Here is an 18,173-nt window from a genome sequence, read left to right as displayed (position 1 = left end):
GGGCCTTTGTTACTTGCTTCATTCTGTCTCCTGGTAGAAGGCTCCTATTACAGTTGAATTGTGTCCCTAGAAGAGATGTTGAAGTCCTAACCCTTGGTACCTGTGGATGTCACTTTATTTTGAAACAGGGTCTTTGCAGAGGTAATCAAGTTAAGAAGAGGGCCCCCAATAGAGTGGGCCCTGATGCAACAGGACTGGTGCTCTTATAAGAGGGGAAGTTTGGGCACAGAGATGGACACACGCAGAGGGAAGATGATGCAGAGACACAGAAAGAACGCTGTGTGATGACACAGGCAGAGAATGGAGTGATGCACCTGCAAGCTAGGGAATGCCAGGGGTCGCCGGGAGCCACCGGATGCTGGAAGGGGCAGGGAAGGATCTTCCCTGAAGCTTGCAGAGAGAACTTGGCCCTGCTGACACCTTGATTTCAGACCACCTGCCCTCAGAACTGAGAGACAAGAACTTTCCATTGTTTTAAGCCACCCAGTTTGTGGTACTATGTTACAGCAGCCCTAGGAAACGAATCTAGTGCTTCTGATACAAGTATGTGTGAGCCCTGTCTGGAAGCATTTTTCCTGGTCTGGCCCAGCACACCCGCTGTTGGCTGGAGTAAAAAATGCCCACAGAGACTTCCTTTTTTTAAATTTATTTATTTTTGGCTGCATTGTGTCTTCATTGCTGCGCCCAGGCTTTCTCTAGTTACAGCGAGCGGGGGCTACTCTTCGTTGCGGTGTGCGGGCTTCTCATTGTGGTGGCTTCTCTTGTTGCAGAGCACGGGCTCTAGGCACATGGGTTTCAGTAGTTGTGGCTCGTGGGCTCTAGAGCTCAGGCTCAGTAGTTGTGGCGCACGGGCTTAGTTGCTCCATGGCATGTGGGATCTTCCTGGACCAGGGCTCGAACCCGTGTCCCCTGCATTGGCAGGCGGATTCTTAACCACTGTGCCACCAGGGAAGCCCCCACAGAGACTTCCCATGAGGCTATTCCACAAAGCATAACTTAGAGAACTCTGAAGTCTACACAAACTAGCCTTGGCTTTCTCTGTAAAAAGAGGAACCGGGATGGAATTGGCTCTCTCCAAACTCTAACTTGCTTTACATTTGTAAAACCACCCAGCCCGGGGGCTTCACTGGTGGCGCAGTGGTTGAGAGTCTGCCTGCCAATGCAGGGGACACGGGTTCGAGCCCTGGTCTGGGAAGATCCCACATGCCGCCGAGCAACTGGGCCCGTGAGCCATAATTACTGAGCCTGCACGTCTGGAGCCCATGCTCCACAACGAGAGAGGCCGCGAAAGTGAGAGGCCTGCGCACCGCGATGAAGAGTGGCCCCTGCTTGCCACAACTAGAGAAAGCCCTCGCACAGAAATGAAGACCCAACACAGGCGTAAATTAATTAATTAAAAAAAAAGAGAACGCCTTCCTTAAAAACAAAAACAAAACCACCCAGCCCTATCAGACAATAAAGTGCCAAAGAATTATCAATCCTTGAGAGTTCACTTGACCAAGTGCTGGGTGGGGCCCCAGGGGGCTAAAGGGAGGTGCCTGTCACACAGGTGTGAAGGCTGGGGGCTTCTCCTCTCTTCTGGCATTGGAGGAGGCCTGCAGCATCTGGCGCCAACATTTGGATGACCTGGCCACTCTGGCACTGATGACAAAATAAATTCCCAACATAAATTCAGTCCCTGGATTCACAGAAAGACAGACAAGATGAAAAGGCAGAGGACTATGTACCAGATGAAGGAACAAGATAAAACCCCAGAAAAACAACTAAATGAAATAGAGACAGGCAAACTTCCAGAAAAAGAACTCAGAATAACGATAGTGAAGATGATCCAGGACCTCGGAAAAAGAATGGAGGCAAAGATTGAGAAGATGCAAGAAATGTTTAACAAAGATCTAGAAGAATTAAAGAACAAACAAACAGAGATGACCAATACAATAACTGAAATGAAAAATACACTAGAAGGAATCAATAGCAGAATAACTGAGGCAGAAGAACAGATAAGGGACCTGGATGACAGAACGGTGGAATTCACTGCTGCAGAACAGAACAAAGAGAAAAGAATGAAAAGAAATGAAGACAGCCTAAGAGACCTCTGGGACCACATTAAATGCAACAACATTCTCATTATAGGGGTCCCAGAAGGAGAAGAGAGAGAGAAAGGACCAGAGAAAATATTTGAAGAGATTATAGTCAAAAACTCCCCTAACATGGGAAAGGAAATATCCACCCAAGTCCAGGAAGCGCAGAGAGTCCCATACAGGATAAACCCAAGGAGAAACACGCCGAGACACATAGTAATCAAGTTGGCAAAAATTAAAGACAAAGAAAAATTATTGAAAGCAGCAAGGGAAAAATGATAAATAACATACAAGGGAACTCCCATAAGGTTAACAGCTGATTTCTCAGCAGAAACTCTACAAGGCAGAAGGGAGTGGCATGATATACTTAAAGTGATGAAAGGGAAGAACCTACAACCAAGATTACTCTACCCAGCAAGGATCTCATTCAGATTTGATGGAGAAAACAAAAGCTTTACAGACAAGCAAAAGCTAAGAGAATTCAGCACCACCAAACCAGCTCTACAACAAATGCTAAAGGAACTTCTCTAAGTGGGAAACACAAGAGAAGAAAAGGACCTACAAAAACAAACCCAAAACAATTAAGAAAATGGTCATAGGAACATACATATCGATAATTACCTTAAACGTGAATGGATTAAATGCTCCAACCAAAAGACAGAGGCTTGCTGAATGGATATAAAAACAAGACACATATATATGCTGTCTACAAGAGACCCACTTCAGACCTAGGGACATATACAGACTGAAAGTGAGGGGATGGAAAAAGATATTCCATGCAAATGGAAATCAAAAGAAAGCTGGAGTAGCAATACTCATATCTGATAAAATAGACTTTAAAGAATGTTACAAGAGACAAGGAAGGACACTACGTAATGATCAAGGGATCAATCCAAGAAGAAGATATAATGATTATAAATATATATGCACCCAACAGAGAAGCACCTCAATACATAAGGCAACTGCTACCAGCTCTAAAAGAGGAAATCGACAGTAACACAATAATAGTGGGGGACTTTAACACCTCACTTACACCAATGGACAGATCATCCAAACAGAAAATTAATAAGGAAACAGAAGCTTTAAATGACACAATAGCCAGATAGATTTAATGGATATTTATAGGACATTCTATCCAAAAACAGCAGATTATACTTTCTTCTCAAGTGCACACGGAACATTCTCCAGGATAGATCACATCTTGGGTCACAAATCAAGCCTCAGTAAATTTAAGAAAATTGAAATCATATCAAGCATCTTTTCTGACCACAATGCTATGAGATTAGAAATCAATTACAGGAAAAAAAACGTAAAAAACACAAACACATGAGGCTAAACAATACGTTACTAAATAACCAAGAGATCACTGAAAAAAATCAAAGAGGAAATCAAAAAATATCTAGACACAAATGACAATGAAAACACGATGATCCAAAACCTATGGGATGCAGCAAAAGCAGTTCTAAGAGGGAAGTTTATAGCTATACAAGCCTACCTAAAGAAACAAGAAAAATCTCAAATAAACAATCTAACGTTACACCTAACGGAACTAGAGAAAGAAGAACAAACGAAACCCAAAGTTAGCAGAAGGAAAGAAATCATAAAGATCAGAGCAGAAATAAATGAAATAGAAACAAAGAAAACAATAGCAAAGATCAATAAAACTAAAAGCTGTTTCTTTGAGAAGATAAACAAAATTGATAAGCCATTAGCCAGACTCATCAAGAGGGAGAGGACTCAAATCAATAAAATTAGAAATGAAAAAGGAGAAGTTACAACAGACACCGCAGAAATACAAAGCATCCTAAGAGACTACTACAAGCAACGCTATGCCAATAAAATGGACAACCTGGAAGAAATGGACAAATTCTTAGAAAGGTATAGCCTTCCAAGACTGAACCAGGAAGAAACAGAAAATATGAACAGACCAATCACAAGTAATGAAATTGAAACTGTGATTTAAAATCTTCCAAAAAACAAAAGTCCAGGACCAGATGGCTTCACAGGTGAATTCTATCAAACATTTAGAGAAGAGCTAACACCCATCCTTCTCAGACTCTTCCAAAAAATTGCAGAGGAAGGAAAATTCCCAAACTCGTTCTATGAGGCCACCATCACCCTGATACCAAATCCAGACAGATACTACAAAAAAAGAAAATTATGGACCAATATCACTGATGAATATAGATGCAAAAATCCTCAACAAAATACTAGCAAACAGAACAACACATTAAAAGGATCATACACCATGATCAAGTGGGATTTATCCCAGGGATGCAAGGATTCTTCAATATACGTAAATCAATCAATGTGATACACCATATTAACAAATTGAAGAAGAAAAACCATATGATCATCTCAATAGGTGCAGAAAAAGCTTTTGACAAAATTCAACACCCATTTATGATAAAAAAACTCTCCAGAAAGTGGGCATAGAGGGAACCTACTTCAACATAATAAAGGCCATATACGACAAAAAAAAAAAAAAAAAAAAATTCAGTCCCTGCTTTGAGCTGGGCTCTTTGGTGAAGTTTTCCCCTATAAATCACATCTTAGGCATTTTTTTTTCCATAACTGAGATTTTACTGATTGTTTTGAGGATCAGTACACACACATTTCAATTTGTACACAATTCTCAACAAACATACCAAAAATCTAAAAAGTCATGTAGTTGTGATTCTTTTCTGAACATTTATTCCAGGGACTTTCCAGCTTAAAATTTGGAGGCAAATTTCCCTTCACAGGATATCAAGTACCAATATCTTCAAATATTGATATGCTGTTACATCGTAAGTCCCACTAATTCACAGTTTAATATCATATACACTACATACTCAAATTGTCAGTCGTTCACAGCACATTAACAGTTACGAGAAGAACTGGACTACCACGACCAAAGATGTTACAGAGTGCACAAAATTCTGCCCAGGAGAGCCAAGATCAAGGGGTGAGTGGTTTGCTTTAGGAAACAATTCTACCAAAAACAACATGGGAAGAGAAGTAATGTAAAGTGTTTAAGACATTAAATGCACAACTGACTCCAAACTGCCATTTAGTATGCTTTGTATTATAGGATATAAAAGCTACCCTCCATCTGTGGACTGTTAAGCTGACACCCAAGACAAAGCCTCCCATGTTCAATATCCCATTATTTTCCGGTTGTACCAACAAATAAGCAACCAGCAAATGATTTCACCTCTTACAAAAAAGCATTTACACTTAAAAAATGGGATGAGGTGGGATTCCCTCCTTTTTATAAATGTTTCTAGAGCTACTAAAAAACTTGCATTTACGAAATAGTTGATAAAAATATTCCTCTGGATTGTACAAGAAGGGAGGCAGGGACCACTGATAGGACCGGATGTGTGATATTAATCAGACTTGGCTTCTTTCTCTCCTGCTTCATCAGAAGCTGGGCTCTCCGCGTTTTTAGTTTCTCTATCTTCTGCAGCTAAGTCTTCTTTAGTCTCTTGGTTAGCCACTTCAGCCTGTTTTCCCTTTGCTCCCCTTTTCCCTTTTGTTTGCACTTTTTTGTCTGAAGATTTATCCTTTCCTGCCGCCTTTTTTTGGCTTCGTTTCCACTTTTGCAGGAGCGGGTTTAGCGGACACCCTCGCGCATCTCCTCTTGGGCTCCTCCTTCGCCGCCCCCTCAGCGGAACTGACCTTCCTCTTGGGCATCGCGGCGGCGGGGCGGGCGCGTGCCGGGTGCCTGTGGGCCGCGGCGCACCGAGCGCCTTCGCGAAGCTGGGCTGCCGGGCCGCTGCCGCTCCTCCCACCGCCCGAGCTGGGGGGACCCGCGGCGGGGGCGGGGAGAACCGGATGGAACCGGATTGGGAGCCCGCCGCCACATCTTAGGCATGTAAAGCCCTGAAGCTGAGCCAGTTTTGACATGGTGGCTTTTACCTACTCTATTTATAATGTCTGTTAGCTTCCTCCCAGGATAAGGGGCCAAATCTACCTGCTCTTCCTATTCTCCGAAAGGACAAGGAATTGAAATGGCAACAAACAACTAGTCTAGCTTGATGCTGGAGATGCTAATATTTCACTTTAGACAACATGAAGTTTAGAAAGGATAAAGTCCTGCCCCAAGGTCAAAAACAGACCAATGACACAAGAACAGGACAGAAGAGATGGGACTGCGGTAGATTTAGGTGTTGAGTTCATTTCTAGCTTAACGAGCAGAGCTTAATGCGAGATTCCCAGACACGCTGATCAAATCGAACAAAACGCTTACTCTGTACCAGTGGGCAGGGTCTAGAGCAGTGGGTCATTCTGGGATTGACATTTTGAGAGGAACATGGGCACGTTGGGAATTGTCAGGAGGGCAGTGACCAGGATGGATACCATGTCTATATGAGGGACAATAAATGAATTGAGAAAATGAGTTTATACTTTGAACTAGAAATTTCTAGGTCTCTTGCTGAATTAGTTTTCTACTGCTGCTGTAACAAATTACTATGAACTAGGTGGTTTTGAAGAACACAGAAAGGATTCTGGAAAGACAGTGGTACGGGAAGCATCAGGAATCTGTCTCCCCCCCCCTGCCCCCCAGACAACAACTGTACTGGCAGAATCTGTCTCATGTAAGTATTTTGGAACTCTGGAGTCTATTGAAGGATTGCCACTTCCAGGGAAAGGCTTGGACAGGTAAACTGTGCTTCATTTTGGTCAGTTTCAGCTCTGAGCATAGCAGTTACCCATCCCCCATTCCCATGGTGGGCAGCTGTTTGCATACAGCTTGTGGGAGCCAGGCTGGGCAAAAGAGGACCCTGTGCTCCAAATGCTGGAGACCTATCCTCTGATTGCCCATTGCTGCTTCTGATTAGATTGCTGCTGCCCCTCCACCTCCAGCTGAAGTGACTTCCAGGGGACTTAAAGGGTGGGTGCCCTTTACTGCCCTCTTCATTTTTCTCTTTTTCTTCCTTTTTAGGGCCAAACATTAAAGACAAGGATACTGTATTAGGGTTCTCCAAAGAGAACCAATATAATATATGTAGATTGATATCTCTATATAGATATCTCCCTCTCTCTCTCTCTCTATGTATAACTATATGAAATTTATTATAGGAGTCAGCTCATGTTACAGAGGCTGAGAAGTCACATGATCTGCAGTCTGGAGAATCAGGAAGGCCATGGGCATAATTCAGTAAAATGCTGAAGGCCTGTGAACCAGGCAGGTGAGGGGCTGCTAGTGCAAGAAACAGGAGCTCTGGTATCTCTGAGGGCAGCAGAAGATGGACCTCCCAGCTTAAAAAGAGGGAGATAATTTGCCCTTCCTCTGCCTTTTTGTTCTATTCAGACCCTTGATGCATGGGATGAGGCCTGCCCACATTGGTGAAGGCAGATCTTTTTCACTCAGTGTATTGATTTTCTTCTAATCTCTTTGCTAATCTCTTCTGAAAACATCCTCACAAACATACCCAGAAATAATTTTTTTACCAGCTATCTAGGCATTCCTTAGCCCAGGCAAACTGACACAAAATTAACCATCAGACATGCAAAACAACTGCATATATGGGGGAAGTTAGCAAGTGATCGTGCATGCCCAAGGAAAGGCTCTGAAAAGACCCAAGACTTTAAACTATACCTCAGCTGATCCTTGGCACATAGATAGCCTACAGCAATGCGAAACAAACAAACAAAAAAACGCTATTAAACAAAGCAGTAACAAAAAACAGCAAACTCTGGGTAACAGGGAGAATCTGGTCTCCATAATTACCACATTATTAAATCCAAATATTCAAATTTTTTCCAAAAAAATCATAAGGCATACAAAGAAACAGAAAAGTATGGCCCATTCAAAGAAAAAAAAAAATAAAACCAACAGGAACTATCCCTGAAAAAGACTTGATGGCAGATACAGAAGACAAAACAACTGTTTTAAAACAACTGTCTTAAAGATGCTCAAAGAACTAAAGGAAGATTTGGAAGAAGTCAGGAAAATGTATGAACAAAAATGGAAACATCAATCATGAGACAGAAAACCTAAAAAGAAGCCAAAAAGAAATTCTGGAGCTGAAAAGTATAATAATTGAAATGAAAAATTAACTAGAGGGATTCAAAGGCAAATTTGAACAGGCATAAGAATCAGTGAACTCGAAGATAGGACAATGGAAATAATCAAGACTGAGAAACTGAAAGAAAAAAGATTCAACTAGAAGCCATATGAAGAAACAAAGATCCCAATAAAGGTACATAAACAAGCAATTATAAAAGCTAACATTACTGTAACAATGGCTTATAATTCCACTTTGTTTTCTAAATGACTTGAGACTAGTGCATTAAAAATCATTATTAGTTTACATTATTCTGGGGCACACAATGTGTAAAGGTGTAATTCTGTGATAACAACAGCAAGGGGTGGGGATGGAGCTGTAAAGGAGCAGAGTTCTTGTATATTATTGAAGTTAAGCTGGTATAAATTCAAATAAGAGTGTTATAACTTTAGTATGTTAAATGTAATCCCCATGGTACCCACAAAGAAAATAGCTACAGAATATAAATAAAAAGGAATGAGAAAGGAATTTAAACATTTCACTACCAAAAAAAAAGTCAACTAAACACTAAGGAAGACAGTACTGTAATGCAGGGAGTGAAAAACAAAGCTGTAAAATGTATAGAAAACAAATAAGATGACATAAGTCTCTCCTTCCCAGTAATTACTCTTTTAAATGTAAATGGATTAAACTCCCCAAAAGACAGACTGGCAAAATGGTTAAAAAAACACAGTCCAACTATATACTATCCACAAGAGACTCACTTTAGATCAAAAGGCACAAATAGATCAAAAGTGAAAGAATTGAAAAAGATATTCCATGCAAACAGTAACCGAAAGAGAGCAGGGTTGGCTGTACTAACACTGGATAAAACAGATTTTAAATCAAAAAGTTTACAAGAGACAAAGTAGGACATTATATATTCATAGAAATTTGATATATCCTCTTGCTGTAACATTATAAACACTTACATTTCTAATGACATACAACTGAATAAATAAAGCAAAAATTGACAGAATTGAAGAGAGAAATAATGGACAGAGCAAGCAGACAGAAGTAAGGAAATAGATACAACAAACCAACTATATATAACAGACACTGCACACTCTACCCACCACCAAAAGCATACACATTCTTCTTATGTGCACGGGGATATTTTCCAGGTTAGACCATATGTTAGGCCACAAAAATTAAGTGTCAATAGATTTTAAAAGATAACTATCATATTTTCTCTGACCACAATGAGATAAAGTGAGAAATCAGTGACAGTAGGCAAACTGGAAAATCCACAAATATACTGAAATTTAACAACACACTCTTAAACAACCAATGGATCAAAGAATAAATCACAAGGTGAATTAGAAACTCCTTAGTTTTAATGAAAACAAAAATGCAACATACCAAAACTATAATGCAGCAAAAGCAGTCCTAAGGGGGAAATGTACAGCTATAAACACATTGAAAAAAACAGATCTCAAATTAAGAACATAACTTTACAAGTTAAGGAACTTGAAAAAGAACAAACTAAACCCAAAGCTAGCAGAAGGAAGGAAATAAAGATTAGAGAATAGGGGACTTCCCTGGTGGCGCAGTGGTTAAGAATCTGACTGCCAACGCAGGAGACACTGGTTTGAGCCCTGGTCTGGGAAGATCCCACATGCCGCGGAGCAACTAAGCCCGTGCGCCACAACTACTGAGCCTGCGCTCTAGAGCCCGTGAGCCACAACTGCTGAACCAGCGTGCCACAACTACTGAAGCCCGCATGCCTAGTGCCCGTGCTCCAGAACAACAGAAGCCACCACTATGAGAAGCCCATGTGCTGCAACGAAGAGTAGCCCCCGCTCACCGCAACTAGAGAAAGCCTGAGCGCAGCAACGAAGACCCAACGCAGCCAAAAATACAATAAATTAAAAAAAAAACAAACTGGTACAGCTGCTGTTGAAAACAGTATGAAGTTTCCTTAAAAATTTTAAGATAGAATTACCATATGATCCAGGAATTCCACTTCTGGATATATACCCAAAAGAGCTGAGAGCAGGATCTTAAAGAGGTATTAGTACTCCAATGCTTATAGCAGCATTATTGACAATGGCTAAAACATACAAGTAACCCAAGTGGTCACTGATAGATGAATGGGTAAACAAAATTTTCTGGTTTAAAATAGTTAGCTTTTGGGGCTTCCCTGGTGGTGCAGTGGTTGGGAATCCGCCTGCCAATGCAGGGGACACGGGTTCGAGCCTTGGTCTGGGAAGATCCCACATGCCGCGGAGCAACTGGGCCCGTGAGCCACAATTACTGAGCCTGCGCGTCTGGAGCCTGTGTTCCGCTACAAGAGAGGCCGCGATAGTGAGAGGCCCGCGCACCGCGATGAAGATTGGTCCCCGCTTGCCACAACTAGAGAAAGCCCTAGCACAGAAACGAAGACCCAACATAGCCATAAATAAATAAATTAATTAATTAAAAAAAAAAAAAGTAAACTCTGTTAGGCGCTATCCTAAGCGCTTTACCTGGCTTATCTCACTGAAGCCTTACCAAAAAAAAAAAAAGTTAGCTTTTTTGTTTTTTGTTTTTTACAACACAGCAAAAAAGAATCTACAACTATCAAAATCTGCAAAACTTCTGTAGAAAGGAGCTACCTTTTTTGAACTGTTTAATTAAAGCTTCTCTAGGATTTTACACACCCATTTGTGGTCATCAAGAGCACGGAATTTCTCACACCTGTTTGTGTCTCCACTGGCTTTAGACCCTGACATATTTACACACTTTAGTATTCTACATCTAATCAAATCAGCTTTCCTTTAGCCCATTTATATTTTTAAATAGAAAAGTGAAACTAAAACAGATTTAATTTCCTTCTGAAATCTGTTATGTAAACGTTTTGCTGAATTTAAACATCACAAGTTTGATAAAATTGTCAACGAGGTCTCTCACCCACCCCACAGCCTGTGGAAAATCTTAATTACAGCAGATTCAAATACATCGCTACATTGTCAGCTGTTTTCTCTGCTTGGAATCAGCTACCTTGATGTTCTAATATTGTTTTAACCACCTCTTAGCGTCTCAGCTAAGAATGCCTGTCTCAGTTCTGCCTAGAAATCCACCACCATAAAATGGAGTATTATTCAGCCTTAAAAAAGAAGGAACTTCTGACATATGCTACAACATGGATGAATCTTAAGAACATTATATTAAGTGAAATATGCCAGCCACAAAAAGACGAATACCATGTGATTCCACTATATGAGACATTTAGAGTAGTCCAAATCATAGAGACAGAAAGTAGAAGGTTGGTTGCCGGGGCAGAGGGGAGGGGGCAATAGCGAGTTATTGTTTAATAGGTCCAGAATTTCTGTTTTACAAGATGACAAGAGTTACGGAGATGGATGGTGTTGATGAAACATTATGCAGGTATTTAATGCCACTGAACGGTATACCTAAAAATGGTTAAGACAGTAAATTTTATCACTATAAAATTTTTATCACTATAAAAAAATTGGAAAAAAACCCCAAAATTGATTATCTTACAGTTCTGGCGGTCAGAAGTCCAAAATGGGCCGGCAGGGCTGCATTCCTTCTGGACGCTCTAGAGGAGAGTCCATTTCTTTGCCTTTTCCAGCTTCTGGAGGCTGTCCGCGTTCTTTGGCTTATAGCACCTTCCAGCAATGGCGTCACCCCAACCTCTGCTCTGTCAGCACAACTCCTGCTTTCCCCCGGCTTCCTCCGGACATCTCCTCACACGACTGTGAGTCTCCTGCCTCCTTCTTATAAGGTGCCTTATATTGCACACACCTGATAATCCAGGAGACTCCATTTCAAGAGCCTCAGCTTAATCACACCTGCAAGTGCTTTTGCCATGGAAGGAAACAAATTCACAGGTTCTGAGGGCTAGGATGTGAGCATCTTTGGGAAGCCATTATTCTGTTTACCACAGTTGCCTAGAGAAATACTCATGTGAGCGTGGGAGGAGGTAGGCACAAGGGCTTCAATACTGAAAGCAGGGGGAAGCCCACGTCTGACAACAGGGTTGTGGCTGAACAACCGTGCAGACATTCCATAGAATACTGGGCAGCCATAGAAAGAACGAGCTGGAGACATGGAAGGCTGTCCATGGTGCACTTTTAAATGAGAAAGACAAATCTCAGAAATTCTTAATTCATTTGTTCAACAAATATTTTCAGTGTCTATCATGTTCCTGAAGCTGGAAGTACAGAAGTGAATTAAACAAAAGTTTATACTCTCTTTCTGTATAAAAACTGTATGCAGAAATAGGTGTGTACAGGGAAAAAAGGGTCTAAGCTGGAAAATAAATACTGATATGTTAACACTGGGTATCTTGGGAGAGGAAGAGCAGGAAGTAAAAGCGGTGAAGATTTGCCCTTCTTCTTTGGATGTTTTTATATAGTTTTATCTTTTTCAACAAGCATTTAAACTTGCTTATTGAAGCTTGCTAAAAAATTAAAATAAACTGAGGTACAGTTATCAGGAGAAGTTATCTATTATGTCTAACCCCACCTCATGATGACAAAACTGTACCATCTGCAAAACAGAAAGAAGGGAGGGAAGGAAGGGAGAGAGTGGAGACAAAGAAACATCCAGCTGATTGGTGTTAACTTGGAGCAGGCAAGGCTTGCGGGGCACTTAGCCAGCAAGTGAAGCAAAGTGTCCCTCCCTCCCCGGCGGGAACTGGCAGCTCCTCCGGGTACGATTCTTTATAACCTCTCCTGTGGCACTGGCCATATGCCTAGTGTACACAGTAGGCGATCAGTGACATATTGTCGGCCAGCCGAGTCACCGACAGGAGCGCCTGTAAGGGTGTAGATGACACCCACACAGGAGGAGCAAGCGTCCTGTCAGGGCTCAGCTTTGACCCCATATGGCAACACCCGCACCCACCAGCCTCACTTCCACACCCATTCGTCTCCCCTCATTTCTAACCATTTCAGCTCAAAGTCTGGTCCTTCCCAAGCCCCCACAACTCCCTGGTTTATTTGAAGCAGAGGTTCTGCAGTTGGAGGAAGTGGGTAGAAATTCCAGGTCACTTATCTCCGCCATGGTGTCCCCAAGATGAACTTGTGGTTTGCTATTTCTTTGCCCTGAACTGCAACTTCTGAGCTGGCCCTTCTACCCCCTGCATGCGTCTCTGGGGCTGATGCTTTGTGGCCGCGGGGTGCAGGGAAGACAGGAGGGGGTGAGGCGTGGGGCCCAGGGGCCCTCGACCCCAGGCAATGTCATCTCAGACTTGTAGACCTAAGTTCCCTTGATAAACATCATCTCAGAATCACACACCTGGCAAACAGGCTGTCCCGGGAACACGGCCCAGGAACAAACAAAACAAGCTTGTGTCTTTTCATTTTGTTCTTGGTTCTTACTGTTCTAGGAAGAAAAAAAAAAAAAAAGACTGGACTTGAGTATGTGAGACATTCACATGTTTTACTCAGAAAACAAGGAACCTCTGATTTTCTTGGAGAAACGTTGAGAGCTGCCTTTTCCTTTTAGTGCCCTTAAGCACAGACTGAAACAAGGAAGACATAATTTCAGTTCATTCCAACTGTCCCCTTGAACACCTACTTCATCCTTCCTAGACTGATCGTTGGACAGAATTAAAACTGCTCCCAAAGTGTAGTTTGATTCAGCCTGCGGGCCCTCCGTGAAGTGTCCCTGCCCCCTTCTGGCTCTGTCCTCCTCTCCTCCTGGATCCCCCTCAGGCACTCCCTGCATGTTCCTGCCCCCAAGCCCTTTGTACCTGTCCCCTCGGCCTGGAACATGGTCCTCCCGTTTCCCTCCCTCCTTCAGGTCCCTTCAGAACTGCAACCGCCACCCCATCCCAGCCCTCCCACCCCCGGCCCTGCTTCATTTCTCTCCACAGCACTTGTCACCTTCTAATAGGTCACTTCATTATTTTGTTTACACTCTACCCCTTTTCTGATGTAAACTCCACCAAGGCGTGGATTTTCCTCCATCTGATCACCACTGGAAACTCAGTCCTAGATAATGATTGAATCGGAATCTTTATAGAGGAGTTTTGCATTATGTATCCAAAATCTTATAAATACACAGCTATTCCACATCTAGGAATTTATCCCCGGGAAGTCATCACAGAAGTGTGCAAAAATAGAGTTAGAAATGTTACAAAAGCCAAACACTGGAAATAATAAGAGCTGACATTTAATTAGCACTTACCGTGTGCCAGACCCTGTTTTAAACATTTTATGCACGTGAACGCTTTAAACTCCCGACCACCCTATAACCCACCTGTCATTGTCTGGATTTTACAAGTGAGGGAACAGGCAGAGGGGCTGAAGAGCATGCAGTCGAGCCAGGATTTGACGGGGTGTGTCTGACTCGAGTCCGTATTCTTAACGCCCTAGGGGTTACATGAGCTGTGCTCCAGCCACCCTGAGGCATTCAACGCAACCATTTAAAACGATGCTGTAGACAATGAATTTTTTCCGGTGGGGGAAGAAGGGACATGAACCCCTGAAATTATATGTAAATTGTGTGATCATACACATTGCTGGGAAGGAGACAGCTTTATCAGATTCTCAGAGACATTCAAGAACCAGCGTTGTAGAATAATTCTTCTACATAAGTAGTTCAGGTGAACATATCCTGCACATGGGTTATCAACTGTTTAGCACAGTCTTTAAAAAATTTCTTTTTAGTTTCCCTCCTTCTACACAAGCTTTCCTCGTCTTGTGCCTAAACCACATTAACAACCTAGAATGTCACCACAGAAGACACTTTAATGACTTGAAAAGATCTTTGTGAGATACAGTAAAAAGCTCAAATAACTAAATTATATGTTAATAGCTGTTATTCCTGGGTGATGGAATTATGAGTGTGTTAAAATTTCTTTTCTGGTCTTATTTGTATTCTGTACATGTTTTGCAAGAACATGAATTACTTTTTGTAACCAAAGGAATTTTTTTTTTTTAAGAAAATGGCACACTTGTGGAAGATAATTTGGAAGACGCTATGAAAATTTTAAGTGTACCTGCCCTTTGATCCAGAAATTCCATTTCCAGGAATCTGCTGGACAGAAATTCTTGCCTGTGAGCCCGAATATAAGTCCAGTGACATTCATGGAAGCATTGTGAAAATTAGTAAACAGCCCAAACCCTCAGAGAAGGTGAGTAAATAAAATAAACAAAATAAAATATTCAATAAAATATAATACCACCATATTAGAAAAACTGTGCAGCTGTTAAAAAAAGAAAACACGGTAGCTAGATCTCTGACTCTCCCACAAGATGTATTATTTGGTAAAACAGATGTATAATAAGGTCCAACATACATAAAGGACGAGCGTAAGAGTGTAAAGGCCTTGAAAGGGGTCTGGAAGGAAGCCGCCTGTTTGTTGATGATGGTTACTTGCAGGGAGGCGCTGGGAGCTGGGCAGGGGAGGTCATGGTGAAGGGGACTTCATGTTCTGTTCTGGATTGTCTGAATCTTTTTTTTTTTTTTCATTTTCATTTATTTATTTATTTATTTATGGCTGTGTTGGGCCTTCGTTTCTGTGCGAGTGCTTTCTCTAGTTGCGGCAAGTGGGGGCCACTCTTCATCGCGGTGCGCTGGCCTCTCACTGTCGCGGCCTCTCTTGTTGCGGAGCGCAGGCTCCAGACGTGCAGGCTCAGTAATTGTGGCTCACGGGCCTAGTTGCTCCGCGGCACGTGGGATCCTCCCAGACCAGGGCTCAAACCCATGTCCCCTGCATTGGCAGGCAGATTCTCAACCACTGCGCCACCAGGGAAGCCCCTGAATCTTTTACATATTATTTATGTAACCAAATACAACACACACAGTTAAACTATGAAAGAGTTCTAAGATTAAAAAAGCCTCCAAACTCTGAAGTGCTTTCCCCCCACCATGGGGCTGCTCAGGGGCTCCACGTCCAAGCTGCCAGGAAGTCTCAAGAAGGACCACGGTCTTGGTTACTGTCAGGGTTAGAAACAGGCTCAGTCACCGGGCAGGGGCAGGTGGTTATGTAAACGGGAGTGCAGACCTACTGCACATTCTTATGCCCTAAGCATGAGCAGCGATCATGAGGACCTTGGAGCAGTGTGGAAATTAAGTGACAAAAGCCAACTGGGAAACTACACACAGCGCGCCCAGGGTAAAGGCGGAGGGGCCACATTGTTAGCCAGGTGGGATTATATCATCTTGGCCAAACCCGTTTCTCCCTGGGGCTTTCTCATCGCGGTTCTGAGGCCACAAACCTGCATGTCGTCTGGACCTGCACTTCTCTCCCTCCCCCACATTCAGTCGTCACCGCGTCCTCTGCTCCCTTCACTTCTTTCATCCCCTCCCTGGTCCAGGCAGCTCCGTCTGTCCCTGCATGATCGCAGCAGCCTCCCAAGAGGTCTCCCTGTTCCCAAAGGCCATCCCTCCCGGACCTGTCTGTTCCTAGTCTGTTCCCGCACAGCAGCCAGAAAGGTCTCCGAGCTTTTAAAAAGATAACTGGGCTCGGTTGCTTCTCTGTTTCCTCGTCGCTTTTATAATAATACCTTTGCCCTGATCTCCAAGCGCCTGTAGGATCTGGCCCTCACCAGCAGCTACAAACACTTCTCGCTTCCTTCTCTTCCACTGTGTCCCAGCCGCCCTGGCGTTTCTGTGCTGTTTCCTGCCCAGGGCCTCTGCTCTCGCTGCCTCTGTGAGCCTGGCTACTCCTTACACCCCCAGCCCTCTCACAGTTTCTCCATCACATTAGCCTGCGTACCTGCTTCCTGGGCCTATGCTTGATTCCCAATCTCCCCCACTAGCCAGCACTATTCTAGGGCTTACTGAGGGTGTGGCGCGGCTCTAAGCACTTTACAGACCACCCATTCAGTGCTTTCAAGACCCTACAACACTAGTACAATCATGACACCCATTATATAGATGAGGAAAGTGAGGCGCAGAGGTACCCAACTTGCCCCCAAGCTGGGCAACTCTAAAGTGGCCAACGTGGGCTTCGAACCCAGGTGGCTTCAGCCCAGGGCCTGAGCCCTTCATTACTGAATGATCCTGCCTAAAACCACTAATGAGATAAAAACCAGCACCCTATTTACTTTTTGAAGATTGGAACTGGCTGGAGGAGCAGCCAATGAACTTCACTGGCCACACTGGTACCGGACACGCCACGCCCAACCTTTTAATGCCTGTGGTGATTTGAGGACATGATTTGACCTGTCTTTTCCTGGATAGAACAGGCCATAGATGAAAGAGTTCTCCAACTGCTTTTTGTGGACTTTCAAATTATTGACTCCACGAGCCCATTTCCCTTATGTAATTCTCAACAGGGTCTCACTGCATAAAGGGGGCCAGCCCTAACACCTGTAGAACTGCAACTCTGGCAGCGCCCCTGGCTGCAAAAAAAGACCGGACTTAATGCCCATTTGGGTTCTATTTTCATTAAAACCTCATTAACTTGCTCTCTCAGAGCAATTAAAGTGTCCAGGCCTGAGGTTCTGCAGTGCTGTAGGAGGCGCTTTTTAAAAGTGAGCGTTCTGTTCTGTTCTGTTCTGATCGCAGGCGGAGAACTTTCTTTTCAAAAGGACCCCCAGGGGTTGACGTCTCAGGCTCATTCCCAGCCCCAAGGTGGGTTTTCTTAACAGATAATTTGGCAACATCCTCTGCAGCTGGTTTTGAGTTAGCTGAGGTTGAAGATAATGTAATTTCCCTTCTACTTGGTGTTTTTTTCCTTTGTTTGTTTTTTTTTGTTTGTTTGTTTTTGGCCTGATTTTTGTAACTCAAAACCAGTTTAAAGTCTTCCAATGAATGTTCATTCCTTCCACATCTTGTAAAAGTCTAAGCACTGCCCCAGGGCACATGGAGGCCAAGTGCGAAGTTTCACTTGGCAGAGCTGTAGAGATGCATTTGTCTCTTTTTTTTAAAACATGTTTATTGGAGTATAATTGCTTTACAATGTTGTGTTAGTTTCTGCTGTATAACAAAATGAATCAGCTATACGTATACATATATCCCCATATCCCCTCCCTCTTGTGTCTCCCTCCCACCCTCCCTATCCCACTCCTCTAGGTGGTCACAAAGCACCGAGCTGATCTCCCTGTGCTATGAGGCTGCTTCCCACGAGCTATCTATTTTACATTTGGTCGTGTAT

At 43.0% G+C, this 18,173-nt stretch overlaps 1 pseudogene across 1 annotated transcript; it reads right to left on the bottom strand.

Annotated features, from left to right (window-relative positions):
- Window positions 1–641: 641 nt before the first annotated feature.
- On the bottom strand, window positions 642–10,241 carry LOC309649472 (non-histone chromosomal protein HMG-14 pseudogene; annotated as a pseudogene). The gene has a single exon. The product of its transcript is annotated as a non-histone chromosomal protein HMG-14 pseudogene (transcript).
- Window positions 10,242–18,173: the final 7,932 nt, after the last annotated feature.

This window comes from Balaenoptera physalus, assembly GCF_965194825.1.
Source record: "Balaenoptera physalus genome assembly, chromosome: 19".
NCBI classification, from domain to species: domain Eukaryota; kingdom Metazoa; phylum Chordata; class Mammalia; order Artiodactyla; family Balaenopteridae; genus Balaenoptera; species Balaenoptera physalus.
Note: the sequence above shows the minus strand (reverse complement) of the source record. Positions and strands in the feature narration are given on the sequence as shown.